Source organism: Ranitomeya imitator, chromosome 6 (assembly GCF_032444005.1).
Source record: "Ranitomeya imitator isolate aRanImi1 chromosome 6, aRanImi1.pri, whole genome shotgun sequence".
NCBI lineage: Eukaryota > Metazoa > Chordata > Amphibia > Anura > Dendrobatidae > Ranitomeya > Ranitomeya imitator.
In genome coordinates this window covers 131578564-131601128 of record NC_091287.1, presented here as the reverse complement: position 1 = coordinate 131601128, position 22565 = coordinate 131578564, and the positions used below count along the sequence as shown (strand labels likewise).

The window sequence follows — 22565 nt, the reverse complement described above, 5'->3', positions numbered from 1 at the left end:
TATGGTTTTGAAGTTGCTGTTTGTTAATAAAATTTCCGTGGTTATATTTTGAGTATTGTTATTTATTTTCCATGTGGTGTGCATTCGCTTGAGTGGCTCTTTTTCTTTTCTTTTCTTTTTTGTGTAGATTTACATTATTAGCCGCTTGTTTGCACCCCGACTGGTAGTTTGTACCATTTAGTATTGGTAGTGCGCTCTTTGCATCTAATTGCCTAGGAGTACGATGGGATGCCCAGATAAAAAATGGTCAAAATCGGCACAGGACATCATGTTTGCTGGGTTGGGCCAGAAAAAAACGGAGATTTTTTTTCCGTGATATCAACTATTAAAGAACTAATAAGAAAGGAATTGGATAGGCAAAACATACGGGGGTTCTTACCATCATCCTCTAAGAGACGTTATCCCTTTAGCGATGAAGAACTAAATTCCTGGTCAAAAGTGTCTAAAGTGGATGCTGCAGTTGCTTCAACATCCAAACAATCCATATTACCAGTAAAGGATTTGGGGGTCTTGCCAGACCCTTTAGGCCTGCCCCACACGTCCCGATAATTCCGGTACCGGAGTTATCCGTGTCCGTGTGCTCACGTGGCACATCAGTGTGGCACACGTGCAGCAGCCGTGTGCCGACTGGGTACCACACGCACCGTGCAGGAGACAGCGCTAGAGTTAAGCGCTGTCCCCTGCTTTGGGTGCTGAATCCAGAATTCATTCCTTCTTCCCAGCAGCATTCGCTGGAGAGAAGGAATGAAAAATCATTTTTTTTTTTTTAAATTTTGTTGTTAAAATAAAGTTCCCGGTAATCTCCCCCTCCCTCCCCCTGTGCGCCCTCCCGCTGGCATTAAAATACTTACCCAAATCCCCGACGCATCCTCTCAGCATCGCAGCTCTTCCTGTATGAGCGGTCACGTGGTGCCGCTTATTACAGTGATGAATATGTGGCTCCACCCCTATGGGAAGTGGAGCCGCATATTCATCACTGTAATGTGCGGTACCACGTGACCGCTCATACAGGAAGAGCTGCGACGCTGAGAGGATGGAAGCGCCGAGGGAGCTGGGTAAGTATTTTAATGCCAGTGGGAGGGAGGCGGGAGCTGACCGGGAACTTTATTTTAACAACAAAATTTTTTTTTTAAAAATGATTTTTCATTCCTTCTCTCCAGCGAACGCTGCTGGAGAGAAGAAATGAATGGGGCTTCAGCACCATAAGCTGGGGGGAGAACGCTTACAGTAGCGCTGTCTCCTGCACTGCACACGGACAGCATCCATGTGCGGTACGTGTTTTACACGGACCCATTGATTTTAATGGGTCCGTGTGATCCGTGCGTTCCCACAAACACTGACATGTCTCTGTGTTTTTCAAATGGACACACGGTCTGTGAAAACACGCTGACGTGCAGAGACACATTGATTTTAATGTGTCTATGTGAGTCAGTGTCTCCGGTACATGAGGAAACTGTCACCTCACGTACCGGAGCCACTGACGTGTGAAACCGGTCTTAGACCGTAAAGAAGAGGCCTTACTAAAAAGATTATGGGAGGCCAACATGGGGGCATTCAGACCTGCCATATCTAGTACATGTACTGCCAGGTCACTACTAGTTTGGGTGGAAAAACTGGAGGAGCAAATTAGAGGAAAAACTTTGCGAGAAAAAATTCCGCCAACAATCCCTCTAATTAAAGAAGCTGTAGCATTCCTGGTGGATGCATCAGCAGACTTGCAACGCTTAGCAGCCAGATCAGCCAACCTAGTAAATACAGCCCTGCGAGCACTCTGGTTAAAGAGCTGGAAGGGGGACGCACAGACGAAAGCAAAACTTTGTGCGATCCCGTGCCAGGGTGAGTTTCTTTTTGGGAAAGCATTGGACGATCTCCTAAACAAAGCTGGAGAAAGAAAGAAGGGATTTCCTAACCAGTCTCTTCTTTCTTACAGGAGAGCCTTTTGAAGATGCCCCTTTATGAGAAATAAAACAATTGAGGCTCAAAGAAAGTGCTGGGAAACAAAGAACCCAAAACAAAAAGGTGCATTGTATAGCGGATCCTATAATACAAGACGTAACAAGTACCGCTAATGCTCAAGTTGGTGGCAGACTAAAATATTTTTCCCAGAAATGGAAGAAAGTAACATCAAGCCAATGGATTCTTAACATCATAGAATTCGGATTAAAATAAGAATTTGAGCGAATCCCTTGGGACTCATTTATAGTAACATCACGTAAAGGGCTAGAACAACAAAAGGCTCTTGAATCAGAGATCCTGTCCTTACTAACTAAACGAGTCTTGATAGAAGTTCCCAGGGGGTCAAGAGGGGAATGGTTTTTATTCCCCTTTATTCCTTATCAATAAACCGAATGGTTCATTCAGAACTATCATTAATCTCAAAAAATTAAATTATTTTTTACGTAACAGTACTTTTAAAATGGAATCCATTGGTTCTACCATCAAACTTTTGTTTCCTAGATGTGTGATGGCAGGAATAGACCTAAAAGATGCCTACTATCATCTTCCCATACACACCAAGCACCAGCGGTACCTAAGGGTAGTGGTCAACTGGGCAGGACAGGTTCGTCACTTTCAATATGTGGCAATGCCTTTTAGTCTTCCAATGGCTCCTCGCATCTATACAAAAGTAATGCTAGAGGTGATGGCTTACCTGCGCCAACAAGATACTCTAATAATACCCTACCTAGATGACTTTCTAGTAGTAGGAAATTCTGTGTCTCAATGTAAAGACCATTTATCTAATACGATTTCGTCCCTACAGGAGTTAGGATGGATCGTCAATTACGAAAAATCCAGACTGAATCCAGAAACCTTTCAAACATTCCTAGGAATCCATCTAGACTCCGTAAGTCAGAGATGTTTCCTCCCACAGTCAAAAAAATTGACTATACAATCAAAGATGACATCGGCAATAAAAAAAACCCGGTCATGTCACTAAGAGAAGCTATGTCCTTACTAGGATCATTAACTTCATGTATCCCAGCAGTCCCATGTGCTCAATTTCATATCAGACCATTACAATATGAGATCTTGTACGTTCAGGAAAACGCACAGGGATATCTGGAAAATAAATTGACTCTTTCCCAAAATGTAGTAAATTCCCTATCCTGGTGGTTAGATATAGATCATCTATCTAAAGGGGTACCTTGGATAATAGAGCCTTCCAAGATAAGTACTACCGATGCTAGCCCCTCGGGTTGGGGTGCCCATATGAGGGATAATCTAGCCCAAGATGTCTTGGATCTGACAGAATCAATATACTCTTCTAATTGGAAAGAGTTAAAAGCAGAGGAGTATCCTTTAAATCATTTCCTTCCACAGATTCGTGGAGCGCATGTAAGAATTTTGTCAGACAATTCCACTGCAGTGGCATACATGAACCGTCAAGGGGGTAGACAGTCAGGAAGTCTGATGACCATAGCATCAGGTTTCTGCTAAATGGAAGATATCTATCTCTCATCCCTAACAGCCCTTCACATCAAAGGGGTAGAAAACACGAAAGCAGACTTTCTCAGCCGAAACATGCTACATCAAGGAGAATGGACTCTCAACAAGCTCACGTTCAAGAAGATAGCAAAATTATGGGGTACCCCACAAATAATAATAATAATAATCTTTATTTATATAGCGCCAACATATTCCGCAGCACTTTACAGTTTAACAGTTTCAAACACAAACAGTAACAACGTTAACAATACAATAATTAAAGCAAAACAAAACGACCCTGCTCGTGAGAGCCTGCAATCTACAATGAGGTGGGGGAGATACAAAGTACAGGTGTGTATTTACAATGATGTATTTACAATGATGGTCCAGCCATCTTCAGGGGGTGGGGGATAGATGGAGATAGTGAATGGGCTACACACACACAGACATAAAATGACTTTGATTACTGAATGTGATAGGCCGCTCTGAACAAATGTGTTTTGAGCGAGCGCCTAAAACTATGCAAATTGTGGATGGTCCTAAATCTTGGGGTAGAGCATTCCAGAGGATTGGCACAGCACGGGAGATGTCTTGGAGTCCGGAGTGGAAGGTACGGATTAGTGCAGAGGTTAGTCGAAGGTCATTTGCAGAGCGCAGCGGTCGGTTAGGCTGGTAGACAGAAATGAGGGAGGAGATGTATGGGGGTGCCGCACTGTGGAGAGCTTTGTGGGTGAGAACAAGTACTTTGAATTGTATCCTGTAATGAATGGGCAGCCAGTGTAACGACCGGCGAAGAGCGGACGAGTCCGAGTAACGATTAGCCAGATGGATGACCCTGGCTGCTGCATTAAGGATAGACTGGAGAGGGGAAAGTCGAGTAAGGGGGAGGCCAATTAGTAGAGCATTACAGTAGTCCAGGCGGGAGTGGATCAGGGGGACAGTGAGGGTTTTGGTTGTTTCCATGGTGAGAAAAGGGCAGATTCTAGAGATGTTCTTTAGGTGTAAGTGGCACGAGCGGGCAAGAGATTGTATATGGGAGGTGAAGGAGAGATCGGAGTCAAACATAACACCCAGACAGCGCGCCTGCTGCCGGGGTGTTATTATGGTGCCACCCACGGAGACGGAAATGTCAGATTTAGGGAGGTTAGTAGATGGCGGGAGCAGAAGTAGTTCAGTTTTGGAGAGGTTGAGTTTCAGATAGAGAGCAGACATGATGTTGGAGACTGCAGACAGACAGTCAGTGGCGTTCTGTAGTACAGCAGGGGTAAGGTCAAGGGAGGATGTGTATACCAGGAGAGAGCAGTGTTCTTAATGCCAAGTGACTGGAGCCTAGAGAGTAGGAGAGGGTGGTCAACAGTGTCGAAAGCTGCAGAAAGGTCGAGAAGAATGATCTGTTAATAGATCTGTTTGCTACCAGAGAAAACAGACAAGTACAAAGGTTCGCTTCCTTGAACATGGTGGATCATCCAGACATGCTGGACTCACTTCAGCATCCCTGGAAGTTCCATCAAGTGTATGCCTTTCCTCCGATGTCACTGATTGCACTAGTGCTCAGGAAGATCAGAAGGGAGAAAACAAGGGTGATTCTTATCACACCCTTCTGGCCGAAGAGACCATGGTTCTCTTGTCTCCAGGCCATGTCTCTATGCGACCCATGGATTCTTCCGTCAGACCGGAAGTTGCTATCCCAAGGACTTTTTTTCCATCCGCAAGTGAAAGGACTTCACTTGTCGGCGTGGAATTTGAGAGGCAGCTATTAACTTCAAGAGGCTTTTCTAAAGTTCTTGTAAACACTCTGTTATAGAGTAGAAAAAAAATCTACTACCCTAATATAAAGTAGAGTGTGGAAAATATTCTTAAATTTTTATACAAAACCTTTCACTAGACAAGCTCCAGTTGAACCAATCCTAGAATTCTTACAAAAGGGTCGAGAATTAGGTTGATCAGTAAACACCCTAAGAGTACAAATGTCAGCATTGGGAGCCCTATATGGGTGCAATATAGCAGGAGATAAGTGGATCTCCAGATTTATAAAGGCCTGTGAACGGAGAAACCCAGTCCATATTTCCCGTCTACCACCGTGGGATTTAAACCTAGTTCTTGAGGCCTTAACTGGTCCCCCATTTGAACCTCTAGATTCAATACCCTTAAACGTCTTATCGTATAAAGTCGCCCTATTAGTAGCCTTAACATCGGCTAGAAGGGTTAGTGACATCCAGGCCCTCTCAATAGACCCACCCTTCATGTTAGTATTCCAAGATAGGGTAGTCCTTAAGCCAGACCCCTCATACCTTTCTAAGGTTGCATTCACCTACTATAGGTAACAGGAAATTTTTCTCCCTTCCTTTTTTGATACTCCAGTAACTTCAGAGCAGCAGAAGTTCCATACCTTAGATGTTAGAAGAGCCATCCTAACCTATGTAGAAAGATCTCAGGCCTGGAGGCAGAGTCCGGCTCTGTTTGTCTCCTTTCAGGGCACCAGGAAAGGACATGGGGTCACAAAAGCTATGGATGGAACAGAGATGGAACAGAGAAGCTATCTGCTTGGCCTATTCGTCAAAAAGTGAGGTTCCTACATTCAGCAAGAGCCATGGCATCCTCTTGGGCGGAGCTAGCAGATGTACCGATTGCTTTATTATATAAGGCCGCAACTTGGTCAATACCTTCTACCTTTTACAACCATTAAAGACTTGATCTACATCTTCCGACCTGACCTTTGGTAGAGCTGTCCTTAGTACAGTAATCCCACCCAGATAATAAGTCTCTGAAAGTCTCTCATGTGGGTGCTGTTGTAGCAAAGGGTAAAAAGCCAGATTACTTACCGTTAATGCTCTTTTAATGAGTCCACGACAGCACCCATTTACTACCCTCCCTAATTATGCACAATTTCCTTCCTTTAAGGTCACAAATAATGGTTGTATAGAGTTTAAGACATTTATATTGCTGAATATGAGTTAATACTAAAACTTTTGTGGTTCCCTTTTACACTCTGAAAACTAAACTGAGGAGAGGGGACCGCCTCCTTTCATTCTGTAGTTTTCCTGTTCCTATGGGCGGATCCCTCTCTCTCATGTGGGTTCTGTCGAGGACTCATTAAAAGAGCATTACCGGTAAGTAATCCGGCTTATTTTAAAAAAAAAATATTCTACCAAATCAGCCTGGTATCACATTTAGGAGGGGGTCACACAATTAAAAATTTTATAGCTCTCAGAAATTTTACCAGAAAAAATGGTGGTTCAGACCCTATGAAACAAACAAAAAATGCAGGAGTATACAAATGCAGATCAAAAAATTGCTGCACCTGCACCATTATTCAGCATGGAGCAAAATCGATAACATCTAACAGTACAGGAGATAAATTTATGTTAAAGCAACATTTAACCTGTGAAAGCACTTTTCTCTATCCCCCATGACAGCACCACGGAGAGAGAGGGATCCGCCCTCAGGGAAGGGAAACCTACAGGTGAAAAAGGCGGTACCTCTCTCCCACATCAGTTCGGTTTCCTGTCCCTGACGGGGAACCTACAGCATATCTGATTGATATGCAAAAAAGAAAAAAAAAAAAGAGCATGAACCGCACATCCCAAAATCATACGTTGATCTAAAGCCGCTAGGCAAAAATTAATATAACTGAATATGAGGTTTTCAGTTTAACATTCTGATCAGACTGTATGAAGCCCACTGCCACTTCACGGCAAACCTCGTAGTGGGTCCTATCGCCCTAACGGAGCGGAGCCGTGCGGCGCCCACCGCCACAGCGGCCATGCACCAGCAGGGCGGACGGCCTGTTGCCCCACAGCACCCATGCTGCGAGACTGAGCCCCCATGACTCCAGACCGCGCCGCCCCACCAGCACAAAGCCACAGCAACAATGGCCGCCACACAGCACCAACACCAAAATGAAAGGAGCACTTAAACTCACCTTCCTCCAGCTCTTCAGTGAGAGCCAAAATGGGCTAGACCCCTAACTTTGCAGTCTCCTGCTAATTAAAATCACCTGTGCCAAATAGGAGGAGTGCTGGTCCAAGAAGAAGACTAGAACATGCTTTGCAAAAAAGAAAAAAAAAGAGCATGAACCGCACATCCCAAAATCATACGTTGATCTAAAGCCGCTAGGCAAAAATTAATATAACTGAATATGAGGTTTTCAGTTTAACATTCTGATCAGACTGTATGAAGCCCACTGCCACTTCACGGCAAACCTCGTAGTGGGTCCTATCAGAATGTTAAACTGTAAACCTCATATTCAGTTATATTAATTTTTGCCTAGCGGCTTTAGATCAACGTATGATTTTGGGATGTGCGGTTCATGCTCTTTTTTTTCTTTTTTGCAAAGCATATCTGATTGATATGTCATCATGGGATGCTGGGGGTCCATCGGGCCGATCTAGGCAGCGGGGGGAGTATCTAGTGACTCAATGGTTCAAAATGGAGACAATAAAGATAAAGACATGTGTGAGAGTGCTTTATCCGTCTTGTTTTATGACTGTCATAGATTTAAAAGACGCATATTGCCATGTGCCCAATCACTTAGACCATCAGAGGTTTCTCAGAGTGGCAGTAATGATGCAAGGGGTGTTAAAACACTACCAATTCAGGGCCCTCTCCCTAGGCTTAGCCATAGCCCCGAGGGTATTTATGAAACTAATGGCGAAGGTCATGGCTCACATAAGAGAACAAAAAAGTCTGATAGTGCCATATCTGGACGACCTCCTGGTAATTGAAGAATCCTCTCATCATTGCAGTCAACAGCTGAACAAAGTGATGACATCTGACAGACCTTGGGTGGCTATTAAACTTAGCGAAGTCCGAGATCATTCCAACTCAAGTACAAGAGTGCCTAGGAATAATAATAGACTCAAACAGACAAGAATGACGTCTTCCAGGGGGAAAAATTTTGAATATGATGCAGCTGGTGACACAGCTGAGAGAATTCCCGGTCATCACCTTGCACAAAAAAATGTCCATACTAGGGTAAATGACAGCCTGTATTCCAGCGGTCCGATGGGCTTAAAAAGTCATACCAGGGACCTCCAGTGGGAGATACTAGAAGCAGGGTCTCTCTTACGGGGAGATTTAGAAAAGCACTTAAAAATCTCCTCTGAAACTACATTCCCTAGCCTGATGGGTAGATCCAGACAACCTAGCCAGGGGTGTCCCTTGGGTGTGGCCAATATCTGTAACATTAACCACAGACGCAAGCCCCTGGGGGTGGGGGGCGCATCTAGACAAACAGATTGCTCAAGGTCCTTGGTCAGAAGAGCAAAAAATTGGCTCGTCAAACATGAAAGAGCTCCTGGTGGTGGAATATGCTATCAACCACTTTCTAGACTCCCTCCAATCCCATCATGTGAGGGTGTTCTCAGACAACACGGTGGTGGTGGCATATTTGAATCACCAAGGGGGTACCAGGTCTCGAGCATTGATGGACGTAACAAGATCCATTCTACTGTTAGCAGAGTCCAATCTAGCTTTATTATCAGCCTTTCACATAAAGGGTACGGAAATTTTTTTTTAAGTCGAACACAGCTGAAACGGGGAATGGGAATTGAACCAGGGAGTATTCAATCATATAGTAGAGCTTTGGGGTCTCCCGGAAATAGACCTGTTCACAAGCAGTCTAAACCGCCGGAAGACATACACTTTCTGTTCAATCGACCCCTGGGGAGCCCACTGACCCTGGACGCCTTCTCAATTCCCTGGGATTTTCACCTAGCCTTTGCCTTTCCTCCAATAGCACTAATTCTTTAAGTATTGAAGAAGATTCGGGAGGACAGAGCAAGGGTGATTGTGATAGCCCCCTTTTGGCCAAAACGAGCATGGTTTTCGTAGCTAAGGATAATGTCCATAACAGACCCTTGGGTTCTTCCAGACATTCCGAAACTTCTATTCCAGGGACTGATAGTTCACCCGCAAATAAAAAACTTGTATATGACTGCCTGGAATTTGAAAGGAAACTTCTAATTGAAAGAGGGTTCTCCTAAAATCTAGTCTACACTCTTCTTCTAAGTAGGAAGCCGTGACTACTAGAGTATATGGGAAGGTTTGGAGGAGATCTTTGTCACACTCAGGTGCCAGTTTAGCCGGCGAGATACCAATCAAAAAAATCCTAGAGTTCCTTCAGAAGGGGCTGGAAAAGGGCTTAGCAACAAGTACACTTAAAGTTCAAGTTGCAGTGCTAGGGGCCCTTTACAACTGTGACTTAGCAGGGAATCGCTGGGTAAAGAGATTTATTAAGGCCTCAAGTAGATCTAGACCCATTTTCCACCACACTATGCCTCCCTGGGATCTAAACTTAGTACTATCTGCTCTAACCAAAGCACCCTTTGAGCCATTGTCGCAAGCCTCACTAAAAATCATATCCCTCAAAACCTCTCTACTAGTAGCTCTAATGTTAGCTCATAGAATTGGTGATATACAGGCTTTATCAGCGTACCCACCTCTAACTCAGATACTAGATGATAGAGTGGTCCTTAAGACCGACCCATCCTATCTTCCTAAAATGGCATCACAATTCCATAGATCACAGGAAATCTCTCTGCCCTCTTTCTGTCCCAACCCCAGAAACAGAAAATAACTCCTACACACGTTAGATGTTAAAAGAAGTCTCGTTCAATACCTGTCAGCCACGAGGGACTGTAGGAAGGATAGGTCTCTTTTTGTGTGCCTCCAGGGTCCAAAGAAAGGACATAAAGTATCAAAGGCCACACTGGCGAGGTGGATAAGAGACACTATCGTCCTTTCGTATTCTTCGTGTAATGAAGCCATACCGGAGAGGGTCAGAGCCCATTCGACAGATCGGTGGCGACTTCTTGGGCAGAGAGGGCTGGAGCCTCAATTGAGCAACTACTTGGTCTTCTCCCTCTACATTCTTTAACCATTACTGGCTAGACCTGACCTCTTCTTCAGACCTCCCCTTTGGCAGACGGGTTCTGGAGGCAGTGGTCCCCCCAATGTACATTCTATGAAATTCTCTCTGTGGTGCCATCATGGGGGATAGAGAAAATTGTAGTTACTTACCGATAACGGTATTTCTCTAATCCCATGAAGGCACCCGTACATTCCCTCCTTTCACGTGTGGGTGTGCACACTAGAATTAGTTATTAATGTTTAGCCACACGGTGCTTCTGCTAAGCTGAATTAAATGTTTTGTTTGGTTTAACTGTTTTAAGATTGCAGCTAAAGTTCTGTTTAATGCTCTGCAAACCAACTGATGTGGGAGAGAGGTACCGCCTTTTTCACCTGTAGGTTTCCTGTCCCTGAGGGCGGATCCCTCTCTCCGTGGTGCCGTCATGGGATCAGAGAAATACCATTATCGGTAAGTAACTACGATTTTGTGATTTATGTAATCTGTTGTATATTGTAGGCCGCACGACCCAAATGCTAAGAGCTAGAATAAATGGACATCACGACAACACTAAAGTCAGCTTAGTTCAACACAGTTTATCTAGACACTTGTTAAACACCAAAAAAGTTTAATATTATGGTGATTCCATGCTAAAACCAATGATGTCATTCAAAAGTACAACTCGTCCCGCAAAAAATAAGCCCTCATATGGCCAAATTGACGGAAAAATAAAAAAGTTATGGCTCTGGGAAGGAGGGGAGTGAAAAACGAACACGGAAAAATGAAAAATCCCAAGGTCATGAAGGGGTTAATGACCTGAAGAAGACTCCAAGGTGTAGGAGCTGAAACGTGTTGTCCTGTAATTTTTTTTTTTATTACCTCAATAAAGCAGATATTCATGTATGACATCTATGAGAATCTCTATACAGGAGTGCCGGCTACATACTGGGATTTCCCTTGCTATCTACTATTTTACCACGGATGGCCTTTCCAGTGTGTCCAGTCGGCTGAGCAGCAGACCGTTCCCTTTGGATTGCTTTAAGCATGAACCTTCGGCACTCAAATGAGAACAATATATTGTTCAGTGTTCAAAATGAAAAAAAGAGGCAAAACATCCACCAAATGCAAAGGATGCTGGTGCGCACATAATTCACAGGCTTCACAGCCATGGTGATTCCTACTCTGCAAAACCTCCCTATACAGATTTGGCTTGAAAAGGGCATTTTGTTGCCGAAATGTCGTGGCTGAAGTATATCTGTGCATACCAACGTTTTACTTGTTCCTTTGCATTTAGTGGATGTTTTGCCTCTTTTTTCATTTTGAACACTGAACAATAAATTGTTCTCATTTGAGTTCCAAAGGTTCTACAGTGAGTGCCCCTTATATACAATATATTTTAGTTCCCCTTGGATTCCTGTCGGATCCTCTTTGAATGCTTGATTTTTCGCCTTTGACAAGGTGAGTGCAATTATATAAGCATGCAATTTACACCTAGTTTCTACTGCACTTAGATTGTGCGCGGCGTTGTTCCCTTTTTTTCCCCATCCTAAGGGTTGTTTGGATTCACCTGTTTGAGCTAAAGAGTCCTGATCTTAAGATTCTTGGAGATCCCAGTGGTCAGACTTCAGCTATTAGCAGGTTATCCTCTATCCTAAGGAACTTTTTTTTTTTAGGAAATACCTTTTTAAACGTGGAACCTATTTACTTCCTATATACAACTTGCCTACTCTTGCCGAAACTGATGCAAAGGAAATCTTGCCAATAGTTTGGGTTATTGGCACTAAAAATTAGCTTTTAAATATTGTTGGTTAATGTCTTGCATCTGATTTGAGGAAAATCATGTATGTATTTCCTCTGTGTTTATGTGACTATTAGTGATGAGCAAGTATACTCGCTACTCGATATTTCCCGAGCATGCTCGGGTGGTCTCCAAGTATTTTGGCGTGCTCGGAGTTTTAGTTTTAGTCTCCGTAGCTGCATGATTTGCGTCTGCTAGACAGCCTGATTACATGTGGGAATTCCCTAACAAACGGGCAACCCCCACATGTATTTAGGCTGTCTGGCAGCTGCAAATCATACAGCTTTGGAGACAGAAACTAAAACTCAGAGCACATCCAATTACTCGGAGATCACCCGAACATGCTCGGGAAAACTCGAGTAACAAGTATACCCGCTCATCACTAGTGACTATAGTTAACCACGGCCCATATTATTGAGAAGCATATAAATAAAGTAGGGGATGAAATTACACCAATTTAAAAGAAACCTTTTTTTTGCCTTGGAGATAGTTGTTGAATTTTGGCACAGTCAGTTACTACCTAGGATACAACGCAATGCAAAATTTTTTACCCAACTCTGACCATGAAGCCCAACTCCTCGTGTTTTGATAGATACTGCAGGCATCAGCAGGAAGCTTACAAGGTGAGAAGTCCATTTTCATATATTACAAGATTGCTTTAAAACCAATAAGTGGGGAAGAGAGGTCTAATTAGTTTTCTGTGGTTTCATGGTCTCCGCATTGGAAGTCCTCCGTAAAAATTAATCTTCTGATGTGTCATAGATATATGTGGGAAGATCACAGTGTGAAGTCTGCGAGCATTGTCATAGGAGTTTAGATCTTTACAGAGTGCTATTGTCCTGAAAATCTCACAATAATTTGTGAAATATATCTATGATTAAATCACAATAGTCAAGTCCTTTTTTTTATTCACTTAAATAGTATGTCACCAGGTGAGAAGTGGCTAGATTTTGCTCTTATTTTATTGCTTTGCTTCACAGAATATTCTATTTTTTTTTTCTTTTAAATTCACCATACTGTGCCAGAGAAATGGGTCTTTTTTTATTTAGTGCTAATTCTTATGGTTTTTACCTAGGGGGCGTGGCTCGCAGGGTAAGATAGTGCAACCTAAGGACACGCCCCCAGAGAATCCAGTGAGACTGACCATAAAAATCAACACCAGATTAAGAGGCCCAAATCTTTGGAACCGGACTATAGAATTAAAAAATACTGGTTTACTCAGGGGAGCAGCAGGAATTAAATAGGAACATAAAATTGTCACTATTAATCTGGTGGCAGGACTCCTTTAAAATATGATAAACTAAATGGATGTCGCTATACAAATCAAATTGTAGAGAAAGTAAAACTTTTGAAAAGGCCCAAAATGAAGTAATCTGCAGATGTATAAATCCGTATTCAGTGAGCCACTCATAGTAACGGTTTCAATCTGAAGTTCCATCATGTTAGCAGGTTATCCCATTAGAACAAGATGTGTTTAATAATGCTATTCCATATAACAAAAAATACCTTTTATCATTTTTCAGATCCGAGAGACTTCAGAAGCAAAGCCGGACGTAGTTGTGGTAGAAGAATCACCAGTTGTACACGAGGACATAAAATGGAGAAAGAACTGACACTTCTAGTAGAAGTCAGACCTCTGATAATGTTTCCTTCACTGCATGGCTACTAGCAAGGAGCAGGCCATGCCCCCTCACCTCTGACTGCAGACAATGGGAAAAAAACACCAAAAAACAGGCAAAGATGCTTACCTGTCTAAATAGGCCTCAATACAAATGCACAAGCAGGGTGCAGCGGACCCAAACAAAATAGCAAGTGCACAGGTGCAATACCTAATGAAACAGCCAGCCTTCAATAAGGGTTTGGCCGTGTGGTACACCAATGCACTAAGATAAAATACTCTGTATGTGGCGTGTTCACACAAGGAATACAAAGCGTCTGGCTACAGCCTATTAATGACGCCATATGGCGGGCTGCCCAGTGCTAAAAATGCATCCCGTGCGAACAGAGGCCACAGTGTACAGAACAATTCGGGCCCAGCTGCACCCTGCAAAAAATATACGTGCAAAAAAACATATAAATATATGTAAGGTCTTAGTTGATATTAGGGCCATAATATGGAAGCTGGCAACCCACGCCAAGGGTGTTTTTTCTTGAATGTGTCCTTTTTTGGTGTTTTTCATGTTAGAGTAGGACTGGCAATACGTAAGGACCCTTGGCATGGGTTGCCAGCTTCCATATTATGGCCCTAATATCAACTAAGACCTTACATATATTTATATGTTTTTTTGCACGTATATTTTTTGCAGGGTGCAGCTGGGCCCGAATTGTTCTGTACACTGTGGCCTCTGTTCGCACGGGATGCATTTTAGCACTGGGCAGCCCGCCATATGGCGTCATTAATAGGCTGTAGCCAGACGCTTTGTATTCCTTGTGTGAACACGCCACATACAGAGTATTTTATCTTAGTGCATTGGTGTACCACACGGCCAAACCCTTATTGAAGGCTGGCTGTTTCATTAGGTATTGCACCTGTGCACTTGCTATTTTGTTTGGGTCCGCTGCACCCTGCTTGTGCATTTGTATTGAGGCCTATTTAGACAGGTAAGCATCTTTGCCTGTTTTTTGGTGGTTTTTCTTGAATGTGTCCTTTTTTGGTGTTTTTCATGTTAGAGTAGGACTGGCAATACGTAAGGACCCTTGGCGTGGGTTGCCAGCTTCCATATTATGGCCCTAATATCAACTAAGACCTTACATATATTTATATGTTTTTTTGCACGTATATTTTTTGCAGGGTGCAGCTGGGCCCGAATTGTTCTGTACACTGTGGCCTCTGTTCGCACGGGATGCATTTTAGCACTGGGCAGCCCGCCATATGGCGTCATTAATAGGCTGTAGCCAGACGCTTTGTATTCCTTGTGTGAACACGCCACATACAGAGTATTTTATCTTAGTGCATTGGTGTACCACACGGCCAAACCCTTATTGAAGGCTGGCTGTTTCATTAGGTATTGCACCTGTGCACTTGCTATTTTGTTTGGGTCCGCTGCACCCTGCTTGTGCATTTGTATTGAGGCCTATTTAGACAGGTAAGCATCTTTGCCTGTTTTTTGGTGGTTTTTCTTGAATGTGTCCTTTTTTGGTGTTTTTCATGTTAGAGTAGGACTGGCAATACGTAAGGACCCTTGGCGTGGGTTGCCAGCTTCCATATTATGGCCCTAATATCAACTAAGACCTTACATATATTTATATGTTTTTTTGCACGTATATTTTTTGCAGGGTGCAGCTGGGCCCGAATTGTTCTGTACACTGTGGCCTCTGTTTGCACGGGATGCATTTTTAGCACTGGGCAGCCCGCCATATGGCGTCATTAATAGGCTGTAGCCAGACGCTTTGTATTCCTTGTGTGAACACGCCACATACAGAGTATTTTATCTTAGTGCATTGGTGTACCACACGGCCAAACCCTTATTGAAGGCTGGCTGTTTCATTAGGTATTGCACCTGTGCACTTGCTATTTTGTTTGGGTCCGCTGCACCCTGCTTGTGCATTTGTATTGAGGCCTATTTAGACAGGTAAGCATCTTTGCCTGTTTTTTGGTGGTTTTTCTTGAATGTGTCCTTTTTTGGTGTTTTTCATGTTAGAGTAGGACTGGCAATACGTAAGGACCCTTGGCGTGGGTTGCCAGCTTCCATATTATGGCCCTAATATCAACTAAGACCTTACATATATTTATATGTTTTTTTGCACGTATATTTTTTGCAGGGTGCAGCTGGGCCCGAATTGTTCTGTACACTGTGGCCTCTGTTCGCACGGGATGCATTTTTAGCACTGGGCAGCCCGCCATATGGCGTCATTAATAGGCTGTAGCCAGACGCTTTGTATTCCTTGTGTGAACACGCCACATACAGAGTATTTTATCTTAGTGCATTGGTGTACCACACGGCCAAACCCTTATTGAAGGCTGGCTGTTTCATTAGGTATCGCACCTGTGCACTTGCTATTTTGTTTGGGTCCGCTGCACCCTGCTTGTGCATTTGTATTGAGGCCTATTTAGACAGGTAAGCATCTTTGCCTGTTTTTTGGTGTTTTTTCTTGAATGTGTCCTTTTTTGGTGTTTTTCACTGCAGACAATGGGACATTATCAGGGGGCTGGTGTGAGAGCAGCTGCTCCTCACTGCTCACCCCTCCATCTGACACATAGCAATGTGCAGCTATATGCTGTTACCTAGAACACAGTCTCCTGATAATGGCTGACTCTCTGCAGAGAACAGGGGGTGGTGGGGTGGCCACGTCCCTCACCTCAGACTGGCTGTCATAGAGCTGCATGACTAAAGGTACCTTCACACTGACCAACTTAACAACGATATCGCTAGCGATCCGTGATGTTGCAGCGTCCTGGATAGCGATATCGTTGTGTTTGACACGCAGCAGCGATCTGGATCCTGCTGTGACATCGTTGGTCGGAGCAGAAAGTCCAGAACTTTATTTCATCGCTGGATCTCCCGCAGACATCGCTGAATCGGCGTGTGTGACGCAGATTCAGCGATGTCTTCACTGGTAACCAGGGTAAACATCGGGTTACTAAGCGCAGGGCCGCGCTTAGTAACCCGATGTTTACCCTGGTTACCAGCGTAAACGTAAAAAAAACCACACTACATACTTACATTCCGGTGTCTGTCCCCCGGCGTTGTGCGTCTCTGCACTGTGTAAGCGCCGGCCGGAAAGCAGAGCACAGCGGTGACGTCACCGCTGTGCTTTCCGGCCGGCGCTCACAGTCAGTGCAGGAAAGAAAAACAAATACTACATACTTACATTCCGGTGTCTGTCGCGTCCCCCGTCGTTCTGCTTCCCTGCACTGTCAGCGCCGGCTGGCCATAAAGCAGAGCACAGCGGTGCTTACAGTGCAGGGAAGTGCAGGGAAGCAGAACGCCGGGGGACGCGACAGACACCGGAATGTAAGTATGTAGTGTTTTTTTTTTTTTACATTTACACTGGTAACCAGGGTAAACATCGGGTTACTAAGCGTGGCCCTGCGCTTAATAACCCGATGTTTACCCTGGTTACCAGGGGACTTCGGCATCGTTAGTGGCTGGAGAGCTGTCTGTGTGACAACTCTCCAGCGACCACACAGCGACGCTGCAGCGATCGGCATCGTCTTGATCGCTGCAGCGTCACTAAATGTGACGGTGCCTTAAGGTTGCATTGGGTGCCAGAAAAGTGTCAGAGCAGTTCCTGTACCACATCATCTTTGTATGGATGTTTAAGGATATGTATTTGTAATAAAGCTTGAAGATTTTTTTTATTATTAGCTGTGCCCATCCCCCTTTTTTCTTTTTGGAAATTTCTGGTCAGTCAGTAGCACTGGCATGGCATTTCAGAAAATAAAGACCGGTGTATCTTAAAATGTAAGTACAATGGGAATTTTTGTTTCCTTTTTATTTAAGCATCCAATATTGACCATCGACCTTTTCCCTTGAGCTCTTGGATTTATCAAGAATCTTTTGATATTATGTGCTGTAGATGGGAAGATATTCAAAGTATTTGCAATTTTCTGAAAGTGAACATAACTAAAGACAAAAGACTTGTATCACATATCTAAAACTTGTACATTTGATTTAGTGCAGCTAAGGCTACTTTCACACTAGCGTCGGTACGGGCCCGACGTAGCGACGCAAACTGCGAAAAAAATACAACGGGGGCAGCGGATACAGTTTTACAACGCATCCGCTGCCCCATTGTAAGGTCCGGGGAGGAGGGGGCGGAGTTCCAGCCGCGCATGCGCAGTCGGAAAAACAGAACCGACGAACAAAAAAACGTTGCGTGGAACATTTTTTTGGTCCCGATGGACTGCAAAAACATGATGCATCCGTCGCACGACGGATGCGACGTGTGGCAATCCATCGCAATGCATCGCTAATGAAAGTCTGTGGAGAAAAAACGCATCCTGCAGGCAACTTTGCAGGTTGCGTTTTTTTCTCCACAACGACGCATTGAGACGGACGTTGCACGACGCTAGTGTGAAAGTAGCCTAAGCAACAATCAATCAACCTGAAGATTAGTTACTTAATTAACATTCTGATAAGCCTGTATAAAACCTACTGCCATGTAAAGGAACACTCTTTAGTGGGTGCCTAACCATAAAGGTGCAACCCAGGTGGCTTACAGCACTCATGCTTCAAAGCCCCCCCAGCTTGAGTTTACATCACCCCACGGGCACAGCACAAAACAACACTGGCCATATCAAGTGAATAGAGTTTTAGCTTTTTGTCTGAGACCATGCACAAGGTGAGTTGTTTTTTTTTCCTAGATTTATCCACTTGGTGATGGCGTTAAATGGCAGCCATAGTTGCTGCTGTGCTGTTCCTGTGGGATCATGTGACCTGGATCCCTGTGGACTTTGCAGCATGGATGCTTTGGGCACCTAGTTCTGTCGCCCCACTAGTGCGGTGTCCCTGCTGTGGTGGTTGCCGCACAGCATTATGCCAGGCAGGTTTGCAATGACGTTGTGATCTGATCAGAATGTTAGCTAAAAAATTCATATTTAGTTTTATAATTTTTTTTTTCTTAATTGCAATAGGTTAATGTATACGTTTTAGATTTGCGGTCAAACTTTTTTTTTTTCTTTCTTTCTCTGCGGTTATAGCATTTTAGTAAAATTGTTCCACAATTTTTAGAAGTAGTTGTTCAGATTGGTGACCCTCTGACCATCTTTGCTTCTGAGACTCTGCCTTTCTAACATGATCTTTTTATACACCGTCCTGCCACTTAGATGAAAATTGATCCTCCAGTTATCTTTCATTAGTACCACTTACTGTACTTTTCTAGCCTTTTGTTTACCATGTCCCAACTTTTTTGAGATGTGTTGCTGCCATAAATTTCTAAATGAGATATAGGTTTTCTCAAAATAAATGAAAAAATGTCTAACTTTCAACCTCTGATATCTTTTCTTTGTTCTGTTGTGAATAAAAATATGGCTACAGATTTTCAAATAATTGCATTCTTGGTTTCTTTACTTTTGTAGAGTCCCAACTTTTTTGGAATTGGGGTTGTAAGATTTAAATTGCAAAGTTGCTTGTTTTTACAATTTAATTTCCAAATTGGGGAGAACCCTAAATAAACCCTCACTAGAAGACCATATAATTTAACTTTTTTTCTATTAATTAAAATAGAATATGCAAAGGGTATAAAATGTTTTGTCCATAATCTGTCTGCAGTTATTTTATGCAGTATTCCTGCTAATTTATATTTAGAAAGTGCATAGCACTCGGTATACTATTACATATTGGCAGAGTAGGACAACAAATTTTAGCACCAGCGTCCCTCCAACATGTTTCACTTCGCTAGCGGCATCATCAGGTGATGGGACATAGGCTTAATGGTGGCCGGCCAAACAAGCCATCTAAAATATAGCTTTTGCATACCTGAGGACCAATGACTCGCAATTTTACACGTTTTTTTTTTTTTTTTAAATTACCTCATTTGTAGCACAGCCAATGTGGTCAACTGATCGATAGGAAAGATTTAAAGCTTATAAAAGGTTCAAGCTGACAGTTTGGCATTGAAGACATCCACTTTACATTTAGGTTTCATGCGATTGGTCCTAATACTAACTCTTAACGCTCCAATAGGAATATCCCTTTCTGTCTTCACACAGTGCTAACATAGCACCTTGCTATTGGCGCACACATAATCGCATCATCATATAGACTCACCAGTCAGATGCGAGTGTCCTGCAGGCGTGTCAGCATCTAGCTCATCTAATCTGCTTAGGACTCCTAGTCTGTGTATTGAGATGACATGGCAGATTTCAATTGGCTCACTTAACATCACATGAGCAGAGCAAGCTGCTCCTTGATTGGATATTTTTCATGTATGAGTTCACATGTTGACTTGTGGAAAAGCAAGAACCCTGCTGCCACGGCCAAGATGAAGGTCTGGTATGTCCATTCTCAAGACTCTCAGCAATAAAATCTTTAAATGATTGACCCTGCTGTGAAGCACAGAGGGGTAGGACTTGGTTTGAAAAGTCAAAGATTCCCTTTAAAAAAGCACTCCTCCTCCTATCAAAATTTCTATCCTAATATATTGCAGTCATCATATTACATAGCACTGTGTACTTACAACTGCTCATTTTGCCTTTCTATGCCTTTTAAAAACTGACCAGCTGATTCCGAAGCTCTATGTAGTGTGAGGCAGTGACAGGCGTTATATGTGAGGGTCGCTAAGAGTCCCCCAGGATGTGCACAGAAGCGTATTGAGGCCTTGGGAGTGCATTGTGATCACAGGCATAGCTGTGATTGCAGCGCAAAATAAAAGCAAGTTTTGGTCTTGGGCAAGCTATTTGCCCAAGACAGATTTAAGAAAATTTATTTTTGGAGCAGACTACAGGATGGTAGTGGGGCGGTCCGCTTCCTACCGGCCAGGTCTTACAAGTAGCCTATGGCCTCAGATTCCTTGTAAAAACCCTGCAGCAAAGGCGTGTGTGTCAGTCTTGGTTTGAAAACTTGCAAAGCAGGAGGCTCTGCAAAGCTTCAGCCTGTGTGAAGTAACAAGGAGCCAAGCGGAGCCAAAAGGCCTAGCACCCCCCAGTCGCCCACAGCAACCAGTCTGTTACAGACTGTCTTGTTTCCCGACTGCGATCTGGAGGATAGCCTTTGTGTTCCAGTTGTAAATTTCTTTGGACATTAAAAGACATTTGTTTTGAACTCTTCTGTGGTCACTGCCTCTGACACACTGTACCAACCCCTCTGCACTACAGTAGAAACAGGAATTTAGTTTTTCCTGCATGAATCATCACTACATAAGGCAAAGGAGGGGAAGCAGCTGGGTCAGAAGTCGAAGAGGAGAATGATTTCTGCAAGGAAAAGACACTTCCTGTTTCTACATAGAACAGAGAAAATATAATTTACAGGATAGAAAGGCAAAATGAGCAATTGTAAGTACATAGTGCTACATAATATGATGACTGCAATACATTAAGAGGATAAAAACTTTTATGCGTGTGCTTCTTTAAGTGCAATGTATGACATGTAAGATCTTTTATTACCTTTTCGCAAGTCGTAACCCATTTTCAGCCAAAGGATGAACCAGACCGGAAAAATAGCTGGCATCTTCCGCACTAGAATTCCCACTCAGGAATCTTGAATGAATTCCCTGAAAAACAAAAAGTTTCAAACCAAATACAATAGAGATAGAAAAACCACAAGCTGTTACCGCAGGGGCCTTTTTTCCTAGGTTTTGGAACGAGCATCTTCTCTAAGCAGTTTCTCACACCTGAAAGGGTGACATGTAAGTCGATAATGCCTCATGGGAAATGTGGCGCCCGCAAAAAGTCTACTGCTGCTTCCCCATGTTGTTTGCATAACTCCCAGAGAAACAAATAAACACTACTATAAACACCTTGTGCAAGATATGCTGCTGTCTTTAAAGCACCTCTCACGTGTTTTTTTGTGGGGGGGTTCTGGGTGGGGGGAGGGGTTCCCCCCTATCGGAGTCTTATCACTAGGGTAGGTTTCCTGCCCTTAGTAATATACATACCAGCCGCTGTCTTCAGTTCTCAATGCTGCTTGGGATGTCTTCTGCTGTTTGTAACCTGCCGGATCACTCCAGTTTGCTTGGCAAGCCGGTGGTCGCTTCTCAATGCAAGTCTATGAGAGCTCAAAAGAGACATTCAAAGATTTGCATTGAGAGCTTATGACCGTTACCTCTGACTTCTAAGGTAAGCCCATTATGGCTGAGAAACACTGAGGTTTGTGTAGAAATCCCACAAAAATTATAAAAAGTGTAGTAGTGCAAAAGTCGATTCCATCAAATAAATGAGTGTAACAAGAGGAAGTCAACAACCAGAAAACTGTACAAGATCTGCCTAAGAGCATATTCTAAAGGTGAAGAAAAGAAAATTTCTGACAGTACAGGAATGATTCAGGAGAGTTTTATGCAATGACAGAGCAGTGAGACGTCTTATCTTTTTATAATTACTGAGGGAAATAATTTCGGGTTCTAGTGCATATGCCGTATATACTCGAGTATAAGCCGAGATTTTCAGCCCAAATTTTTGGACTGAAAGTGCCCCTCTCGGCTTATACTCGAGTCACGGTCGGCGGGTGAGGGGGCGCTGAGGCATACTTACCTGCTTCCGGGGCTTCTGGCGCAGTCCCTGCAGCCCTAAGGAGCGGGACGCTGGGAGCAGGTAAGTATTACATATTCACCTGTCCGCGTTCCACCCGCCGGGCGCCGCTCTGTCTTCGCGTCCTCTTGCACTGACTGTTCAGGTCAGAGGGCGCGATGACGTACTAGTGTGCGCCGCCCACTGCCTGAACAGTCAGTGCGGAGAGACGCCGAGACGGGATGCCGAGGAGCTGCAAGCAGCAAGAGGTGAGTATGACATTTTTTTTTTATTGCAGCAGCAGCAGCAGCAATGGCACAGCTTTCTATGGTACATCTATGGGGCAATAATGAACTGTGCAGAGCACTATATGGCACAGCTATAGGGCA

At 43.6% G+C, this 22565-nt stretch overlaps 1 long non-coding RNA gene across 1 annotated transcript in view; it reads right to left on the bottom strand.

Annotated features, from left to right (window-relative positions):
* The window catches only part of LOC138643604 (uncharacterized), a 41567-nt gene extending 20343 nt beyond the window's left edge, over positions 1–21224 (bottom strand). The window contains exon 1 of the long non-coding RNA XR_011314207.1: positions 21118–21224. This is a non-coding gene — a long non-coding RNA (uncharacterized lncRNA). The remainder of the gene's footprint in view (positions 1–21117) is intronic.
* Between the last annotated feature and the right edge of the window lie 1341 nt (positions 21225–22565).